Genomic DNA, 10,609 nt, shown 5'->3' on the forward strand with positions numbered 1-10,609 from the left:
CTATCTCATAATATCCTTTGCTTGCTGGAATCCTGAAGATAAAATCATTAATTAGTCAGCTGCTTTCTCCAGAGATGCATACCACTGCATTTTTATTTGTATAAAGAAGAGTTTCTGAACACTCCACTGATTTAAAGGTGTGTCTGTGTTGTAGACTCTCCAGGTTCAAAATCCTAGAACTTCAAGTAAACCATTGCAATACTTTTAAATTCTAGTGAATGCAGGCTTGGTTCATGTAAACTTTCATTGTTACATAACCCTCAGAGCATCCTTGTCGACTTTAATGGAGATGGTCAGAAAAACAATCTGAATCATTCTGGACATCCGCCCATGTGAAAGATATTTCATTGTGAACATACATAACAAGATACTGATAGTTTTATTTCTATATAAGATCTATATAGCTTTAGTTTTATATATGTTTATTAACAGCTAGGTTTATTTTCATATTTGAGAAGCAGCAAGAAAATAATTGTTTCTTCATTTGAAGTGTCATAAATTATGAAACAGATTTTTATTTATTTTTGACAACATAATTTGCTTGAAATCAAATATTAAACCCTTACACACTGCGAAATGTAATAATAATCAGTAATCTCCATGGACTTTAGAACATCCACTTTCTTCAGTGCAGCCAAACTGTGGAAGTTGAGAGCTGGAGTTGGGAAATACAATGGATGGAGTTCCTCTGAGAATCAATGGGCCAAATGGCCTTCGATCATAAGAAAATATTAAGCAATATACACAAAATGCTGGAGGAACCCAGCAGGTTAGGCAGCATCTATGAAAATGAATAAGCAGTTGATATTTTGGGCTGAGACCCTTCCCCAGGACTGCTAAGAAAATATAATCTGAAAACAAGTATTTTGCTGTGCTTAGTTACTTGGGTGGTGATCTGGAGATACGTCTCTACTGAAGGAGGTGTAAGGTACTCCTCCTCTCCGCTAGCCTGCAGGTCACTCTTGTGCAAGCTGTAGCGCCTGCTTAGCCGCCCCCCTCATCGATCAGGGTCACATGAAGCCATTGGAGCAGGTGGTGAATATCACTAGTCCTGGTTATGTGACCACTAACACCAGGCAGACAATCTCTAAAGACTATTGATAATGGCTGGAGTCACCCATCTTGTAAAGACATGCCTAGAAGAAGGAAATGGCAAACCACTTCCGTAGAAAGATTTGCCAGGAACAATCATGTTCATGAAGACCAAGGGGCTCACATCATACAACATGGCAAATGATGATGATACTTACTACCTTGAAATTTTACTGCTATTTTTAAAAATCTTCCTCAAGTGTCAAAACCATTGCTATCCTATAGCGTAAATGTTTACTCTTTGCCATATAATTATTTTTGAGATCTTCTTTTGAGACAGAAGTAACTTGCATCTTTTGATGTCTCACATATATTGTGATCAAACATTGGGAAAGAAATTCTGACATTCACCAATGCCTGTGGAAATATAAACAATCCAATGAAAAAAATTACTTTTCTTATTAATTTCTTATTGTTAGATCCAGTGTGCAGTGTGATAGATGAAAAGAGAATGGAAGCAGTCCTTTCAACACACTGAGTCAGTGCTGATTACCTAACATTAATCCTCACTGATTGTATTTCATTCTCCCCACATTCTCATCACTCAGCTACACATGAGGGACTATTTACAGTGGCAAATTAATCTACCAAATATAATTTGTATGCAGTGAAAAATGTTTATAAGTACCTTCTTTTGTTTTCCCATTTAAAAAATAGTTTGTAATTAAAGTGAATTATGTTTCAGGAGTTGTGACGGTACTATTGAAGTTGAATGTAAATTAAGGTTGAACAATGAAACACTTCAACTCTCTACCAACCCCAGACTTGGTAACCAACATTAATTTAACTTGTTTTCTTTTGAATTTTTGACTGTTTGAGTACTTGACCAGAAGGATATCACAACGAATCAAACTGCAGAAAGGTCTAAACTTGCAAAATTTCTATCACATGGCACTCGCTACGCAAGCCTTAGTCTTTTCAGCTTATCCTCTTAGGAAATACTGTAGGTGTTTGAATTCTGAAATATAAAAAAACCATTCTAGAAATACTGTCCAAGCTTGAAGGTAGAAACAGAGGTAATATTTCAAAGTTCAAAAGTAAGTTTATTATTAAAGTGCATATATTTCACCACATACAATCCTGGGCTTCGTTTTCTTGCAGGCATATTCAATAAATTCATAATAGAATAATAATCATAATCAAATCAATGAAAGACTGCACCAACTTTGGCATTCAACCAGTGTGCAAAAGACACTAACTGTGCAAAAACAAAAAAAAGAAAGGAAGAATAATAATAATAATCAAGAAATATCAAGAACATGAGATGAAGAGAGATTGGAATTGAGTCCTTTGGTTATGGGAACATTTCAATAATGGGCTAAACAACCCTACGGTCACCAGGCTATTGATTGGAAATGTTGCTTCCCTCTCCACAGACACTGCTTCACTTGTTGAGTATTTCAGTCACAAACAAGAGAAAATCTGCAGATCCTGGACTGTCAAGCAACCCACACAAAATACTGGAGGATCTCAGCAGGCCAGGCAGCATCTATGGAAAACAATAAACAGTTGACATTTTGGACTGAGACCCTTCATCAGGATTCATGAAGGGTCTCAGCTGGAAACATCGACTATTTACTCCTTTCCATTGACGCTGCCTGGCCTGCTGAGCTCCTCCAGCATTTTGTGGGTGTGGCTGAGTGTTATTATGTGAGTATTATTAAAAGTAAGTTAATATTAGTCGGGAAGCTGTTGGTAGCAAGAGGCAGGATCCGGGGTTGGCAGGGTCTTTATTTCGGCTCTCTCTACTCCCAGTATACATTGTATATAGTTCCTCCACCCATGCCGCACGAGGTACCTGGAAGCCTCTGTATTGTAAATATCACTTGCCGTCCCAGATAAAGATGTTCGAGTGGTCTTTTTGTAAAGTAGAAGTTACCAGATATTTTTGGCGACAAGGTAAACTGGTTTTGTGGATGGGTCGGCCCCGTTTTCAATCAGGAGCTGTGAGCGGACGAGGAGCCTCGTGTTTGGATGGTGCATTCGGCACGGTCAGTGGAATTACTGAGGAGGCTAAGAAGTGCTCTATTCTCCTGAGTGTGTGTGGAGCAAAGGTGTACAAGCTGATACGGAGCTTAGCTACACCGTGGAAACTGGGAGAACTTCCATACGATGAACTGGTCAAGCTCGTAGGAAACCACCATGATCTGCAGCCTTCGTTCAACGGTTCAGATTTCATAGCCATGTCCGGAAGCCAGGTCAGTCTGTGGGCAGTTTTGTGGCCGAGCTTCGGCAGCTGTCGGAGCATTGCAATTTCGGAGCGTTGTTGGATGACATGCTCTATGACAGATTAGTATGCGGCATTAATAATGTCGCTGTACAACGCCAATTGTTGGGGGAAACCCCACCGTTGACTTTCAAGAAGGCCCTAGAGATTGCCCAAGGCATGGAGATGGCTGCTGATAATGCCAAGGATATACAGAAAGGAATTTGGGTGGGGGGGGGGGGGGGGTCGGAGTCGACGGCAGTGCTCCAAGTCAGGAGGGAGACTGGTAAACAGGCAAAGCGGGTGAAATGTTTTTGGTGTGGAGGAACACAGGAACACACTATGCAAAGGTTTGTAAGTTCAAAGATACTGTCTGCCATGCTTGTAGCAAGAAGTGACATTCAGCTAAAAAGTGCAGGAGCATAAAGGGTCAGGTTAAGCCTGGGCAGGCGAAAGCTCAACAGACCCAGGCAGCCACACACCACCTAGGAGGAGCAGACAGAGAGGCAGCGTGTGCCTACAACATGTTTGGGGTGGAAACAGATGAGGGGCCACCTGAACCATATTATGCCACAGTCACTGTCAGGAGAAAGGACATTAAGTCTGAGATTGATTCAGGGGCTACTGCATCGGTCATTAGTGAAGAGACCTACCGGAGGACATGGGGGTCCAACCTGCCTCCCATCAGACCATCTAAGCTCCAACTCGGGACCTATACGGGGCAGCCCATACCTCACTTAGGGGTGTTATATGTGGATATTTCAGCCGGGGGTTGAAGCCAGGCTGGTGATAGCTAAGGGCAGTGGGCCCACTCTTTTGGGCCGCGATTGGCTTTGCAAAATCTGGCTCAACTGGCATGAAATTAAGTATGCACGCACGACAGAGGACATTCTGCAGCGGTATAGTGACGTGTTCAGGGACGAGCTGGGCACACTGAAGGGTGTGACCGTGAAACTCTACTTCAAACCCGAGACCACACCACGTTTTTTTAAGCACAGTTCAGTGCCCTATGCCATGAAAGGCAAAGTCGAGGCGGAGCTGATACGTTTACAGGGGCTGGGCATCATTGAACCCGTCCAGATTTCAAGGTGGGCGGCTCCCACTGTTCCAGTTTTGAAGGCAGATAAAATGGTGAAGATATGTGGGGACTACAAGCTTACGGTGAATCAGGTCTCTAAGCTGGAGGAGTACCCATTGCCACGGGTGGATGACCTGTTTGCGACCCTGTCAGGGGGTAAGCTGTACACAAAGCTGGACATGAGCCATGCCTACCAACAGCTGCTGCTCAATGAGGATTCAAAGGGCTATGTCACCATCAATACGCACAAGGGATTATTCAAGTACAATCTCCTGGTGTTTGGAGTGGCATCTAGCCCCGCCATTTTCCAAAGGACAATGGACTCTTTGCTGCAGGGGTTCTGCATGTAGCAGTGTATCTTGATGATATTTTGATCACGGGAGCCACGGAGGGGGAGCATCTGGCTAATTTAGAACAGGTGCTGAAGAGGCTCTCAGAAGCAGGGCTGCGGTTGAAACGTGGAAAATGTGTGTTCCTGGCTCCGAGCGTGACCTACCTGGGACACAGGATTAAGCTGAGGGGTTTGCCCAGTGGAGGGCAAAGTGAGAGCTATCCAGGAGGCCCCAAGCCCCAAGAGCGTCACTGAACTCAGGTCATTTTTGGGCATGGTGAATTATTACGGCAAGTTTCTTCCAGATCTCTCAAAGGGTTTGGCCCCACTGTATAAGCTGCTTCACAATGACACTAAGTGGTGGTGGGGTGAAGAGCAGGAGGAAGATTTCAATGAAATGAAAGAACTCCTCCACTCTGCGAAGCTGCTCGTTCACTATGACCCAGACAAGGGATCACCCTTTCACATGATGCTTCACCCTATGGAGTCGGGGCAGTCCTCTCACACGCAATGGAAAACTGTTCAGAGAAGCCTATTGGTTTTGCTTCATGTACCCTGACGGCTGCTGAGAAGGGATATTCACAGCTAGACAAAGAAGGTCTGGCCATTGTTTTTGCAGTCAAACGTTTTCATCAGTACCTCTATGGACGTGCATTCACAATTTATATGGACCATAAACCACTGATGAGCCTTTTTAGGAAGATCAGATGCATCCCACCGCTAGCCTCAGCTAGGATACAGCGTTGGGCTCTCACATTGTTAGGCTACCAGTATACTATAGTGTACAGAGGGGTTGGGGATAATGCAAACGCCGATGCGCTGAGTCGACTCCCTATACCTGAAACGCCTGTTACTACATGTGTGCCTCCGGAGACTGTGTTTTCATTGGAGAGGCTGTCCGTGACACCTGTAAAGGTGACCCAGATCAAGCAATGGACAGAGAGGGACCCAGTCCTGTGCCAGGTCAAGACTTTCCTTTTACAAGGTTGGCCCAGAGTTGTGGAAGGAGAGCTACTGAGACCTTATGCCAAACACAAGACTGAACTGAGTCTGCAGGATTGTTGCATTTTCTGGGGGGTGAGGGTCATCGTGCCTCCCCCTGGCTGTTCACAGATTGTGGAGGAAATTCATGAGACTTACCCAGGGGTGTCTCGAATGAAAAGCCTTGCAAGATCCTACGTCTGGTGGCCCAGAATGGACCAGGATCTGGAGAACAAGGTAAAGTCATGCACACAATATCAGACCAATCAGAACATGCCACCACCAGCTCCTTTGCACCCATGGGAGTGGCCAGACCACCCCTGGTCTGGGCTACCTTTGGACTTTGCTGGCCCCTTTATGGGACAGATGTTTCTTCTAATGGTAGATGCGCATTCCAAATGGATCGAAACTCACATCACAGCCCCCTCAACTATAGACAAACTCAGGCCAGGGTTTGCAGTCCACGGGTTGCCTGACTCTCTGGTCACTGATAATGGCCCAACGTTCACCAGTGAGCTGTTCAGTGAGTTCATGCGGCAGAATGGCATTCATCACATTCGAACGGTCCCTTTCCACCCAGCCTCAAATGGTTTGGCTGAGTGGGCTGTTCAGACAGTGAAGGAAGGCCTGAAGCGGATGACAGGAGACTCTCTTAGTACCCGGCTTTCAGGTTTCCTGTTTAAATACCGCCTCACTCCACAGACTATGACTGCACACACTCCAGCAGAGATGCTGATGGGGCGTAGGCCTAAGTCAAGATTGGACCTGCTGCGCCCGGACATGAAGGCAAAAGTGGAGAGAAAGCAGGAAAAGCAGAAGGAGCGACATGATCAACATGCGCGAGACAGACAGTTAGAACCAGATGACAATGTCTATGTCAGAAACAGTCAGCAATGGCTACCTGGGGTTATTCTTAAGCAGAGTGGTCTAGTCTCCTATGTTGTTAAGCTGACTGATGGACGTGTCTTCCACAGACATCAGGACCACATGCGCCTGCGTCATGATCCTGACACAGGATCAGAGGCTCAGAGGTAGACAGTACCATGGAGTCTCCAATGGTGAGACAGACTACTGGGGAAGCATGTCCACCAGTGACTTTGCTAGAGGGAGAGACACTGGCAGAGGGGCAGAGTCCCCTGAAGAGGATGGACTATGCCTGGAGTATTGTGTGCAGTTTGGGTCCCCTGATCTGAGGAAAGACATTCCTGCCATAGAGGGAGTACAGAGAAGGTTCACCAGATTGATTCCTGGGATGACAGGACTTTCATATGAAGAAAGATTGGATCAACTGGGCTTATACTCGCTGGAATTTAGAAGATTGAGGGGGGATCTTATTGAAATGTATAAAATTCTAAAGGGATTGGACAGGCTAGATGCAGGAAGATTGTTTCCAATGTTGGGGAAGTCCAGAATGAGGGGTCATAGTTTAAGGATAAAGGGGAAGCCTTTTAGGACCGAGATGAGGAGAAACTTCTTCACACAGAGAGTGGTGAATCTGTGGAATTCTCTGCCACAGGAAACAGTTGAGGCCGGTTCATTGGCTATATTTAAGAGGGAGTTAGATATAGCCCTTGTGGCTAAAGGGATCAGGGGGTATGGAGAGAAAGCAGGTACAGGGTTCTGAGTTGGATGATCAGCTATGATCATACTGAATGGCGGTGCAGGCTCTGAAGGGCTGAATGGCCTACTCCTTCACCTACTTTCTATGTTTCTGTCTGTATTCATGTACCCACAGAGAGATTCCCAACTTTTCTAATGGTTGACCACTGGTGTTTTACCAACTTGTTACAAGACCAATATAAGAGCAAGAAGTTGCAACATATTCCTCACTATTTACATTGGGGGGGGGGGGGGAATATGTCCAAAGAATATGTCCCATCTTGGGGAAGGGATACAAGAAGGTCTCCATTGGTTTCAACTATGAATGACAGCATCAAGTACTGATATTTGTAACAACTTTTAATTTATTTAGATGTTGTACAATGTTTCTTTTCTGTTTTTAAGAGCTAAAATTCTGCTAGTTTTCTTTGTTTTTATCTTTAAACTTACTAAGTGTTTCAAAACATTTTATTAACACAGATAGCTTTTTAGTTTAAAGATGTTTATAGTTTTATACTTCTGACAGTTAGCTAAGCTGGCATGTGGTTTAATTGTCTTCCGAAGATGTGGGAGGGAAGGTTTACAAGACATTAAAAGGCAAAGGGGATAGGGAATTTATCGCATGGCAGAAATAGCTAATAAAAGGAGTCTGACTTTTGGGAAGGTGGCTGCATATTCAAATGCAGTGGCCTCTTGGGGGCCTACCAAAGGTTTTTTTAAATTATAAGTTTTTTTCTTTCTTTCTTTCTAAATCTTTTTATTAATATTAGTAATATGGACAGAATACAGATGATATATTGATAAAGAAATTACCAACATACACATTCCATTACATATGAAAAAAAACATACATAATAGTTACAATGTAAATGAGTTTACCAAGACATAAGCCATAAGGTATATGTATGGACATAGTAAATCTAAATATTTCATAATGTATAATATAAAAAAAACAGAAAAAAGAAAGAAAAAAAAACAAAAAAAAATTTATATAATGCAAAACTAACTAATCTAATCTAATAACTATAACTAATAAGTAATATAAAAGAAAGAAAAACAAACAAAAGAGAAGGAGAAAAAAAAAAGTGGGCTGTTTATAATATCTCACAAAAATAAGTATTCATCAATGCCGTCACTTCCGGTCCTCTCAAAATACATAAGCTAAAAGCTGGGAAATCAAATGTACTTGGCACAGGGTCATATTACATCATATGAAAATGTTGAATAAATGGTCTCCATAACTTTTCAAATTTAATAGAAGTCTCAAAAGTACCACTTCTAATTTTTTCTAAATTTAAACATAACATAGTTTGAGAGAACCAATTAAATACAGTGGGAGGATCAATTTCTTTCCAATTCAACAATATAGATCTTCTAGCCATCAGAGTTAGAAATGCAATCATTCGACGGGCTGAAGAAGATAAATGCTGTGAATCTAACATTGGTAAACCAAAAATTGCGGTAATAGGATGAGGTTGTAAATCAATATTCAAAACCGCAGAAATAATATCAAAAATATCTTTCCAATATTTCTCCAAAAATGAACACGACCAAAACATGTGAGTTAAAGACGCAATTTCAGAATGACATCTATCACAAATAGGACTTATATGAGAGTAAAAATGAGCTAATTTATCCTTGGACAATTTGACAATATCCTTGGTTTCAATTTCGGAGATTTTTTGGGTTGACTCAATTCGCTTTAAGTAGTCCTATTGTATCTAATTGTTTTTTTCACCCTTCCATTATAGATCAAGCTTATGGAAAACTAAGGGATTACTAAGATTTTCTGATTTATTTTTAGATAATTGTTTCATGTCTTTTGAACAATTATCCAACAGATATAACTTGTCGAGATTTCATTTTTTTAGATATTTACAGATTAGACATTTTTTAAGTTCTGTACTCTCTACGTTTCCAAATTTTGTGCCTTCAGATACTTTGGAGAGTTTATTTGAATTAGACCCTTTTCAAAAAGGGCTTATTTCAAAACTTTATAATATAATTATGAAGATACGTTCAGAGCCCCTTTATAAGACTAAACAGGATTGGGAAAGAGAGCTTAGTTTTAGTATTTCTAGTGAGAATTGGGATAGAATTCTTCAATTAGTTAATACATCATCGTTATGTGCCAAACATTCACTAATACAATTTAAGGTTGTACATAGGGCCCATAAGTTTTTTTAATGATCACAAGACAATGCTGGACTCCAAGAACTTTGGGTACTGCAGGTCTACCTCATCAGCTTGTTGGCAGAGGTGCTGGACTGGCGCAGACCATGTTGCTGCCTGCTACAGGAAGGCATCAAAGGCACTGGAGCTGGTGTGTGAAGGCAGCGTGCAGTGTAACCATGGGTGATTGCCTTAGACATTTCCCTTGTGATTGCAAGACCCTGTTGGACATTGATAGTGTAAGATGCCGCCTGTTTCCCTTGTTTGGCCTTGGTTGTAGTGAGGACAAGGCCTCAAGCCCTGGGCTTGCCTGCTGCTGCAGGCCAGGAGAGGAGACATCAGAGGGAGTGTAGCATGGCATCCTGCTTGGTTGGGGACTGGCCTCTCCAGTGGATGCTGCCCTGCGATGTTCAATTAGTAGAATTACTGGCTGGATTGCGTGCAAATGTTTGTGCACTGCCAAGATCTGCACCATCAATTTGTGGGACATGTCACTCAGCGATTTGTGCTATATATATCTGTTTTTTTTTGTGTGACTATGCTTTTTTGCCTGCTATTTTGAATCTGCTATGTTAAGTTTTGCACTTTAGCCCAAAGGACATCTGTGTTCTTAAATGGTTCAATGATAATTAAACGAATTTGATACAAGGGGGCATAATTTTAAGGTGATTGGAAGTCAGTACAGGGGGTGATGTCAGAGTTAGATTTTTTTCACATGTATGGAGAACACTGCCATGGGTGATGCAGATACACTAGGGACATTTAAGAGAACCTTAGAAAGATATATGGGAGGGAGAGTTAGATTAATATTAGAGTAGTTTAAAAGGTTGGCACAATATCATAAGCTGAAGGACCTGTATTGTGCTGTACTGTTGTATGGTGTATGTTCTATGTTCAAAGTTTGTTTCAGCTGTTTTGTGGACAAGACTTTGTCTCTTCCACCTCTGCATGCCGATACTGTGGGAGATCGAAGGCCCATACTGGTACAAGACCTCACTGATGAGAATCTAAGGATTGCTTTCCTGCACTAAATTAAGGTTTTCCACTGACATTAAAAAAATCCAAATCAGGAAATTTACATTTCCATTAGCCCCATTGATTTTCAAAAATATTTTGGTTATCTGTTCAAGTGGCTCCAAATCTACTGTTC

The 10,609-nt window shown here is 42.1% G+C and overlaps 1 pseudogene; it reads left to right on the forward strand.

Annotated features, from left to right (window-relative positions):
• The window catches only part of LOC132403899 (uncharacterized protein K02A2.6-like), a 49,442-nt pseudogene extending 42,719 nt beyond the window's left edge, over positions 1 to 6,723 (forward strand).
• Positions 6,724 to 10,609: the final 3,886 nt, after the last annotated feature.

Source organism: Hypanus sabinus, chromosome 2 (assembly GCF_030144855.1).
Source record: "Hypanus sabinus isolate sHypSab1 chromosome 2, sHypSab1.hap1, whole genome shotgun sequence".
NCBI lineage: Eukaryota > Metazoa > Chordata > Chondrichthyes > Myliobatiformes > Dasyatidae > Hypanus > Hypanus sabinus.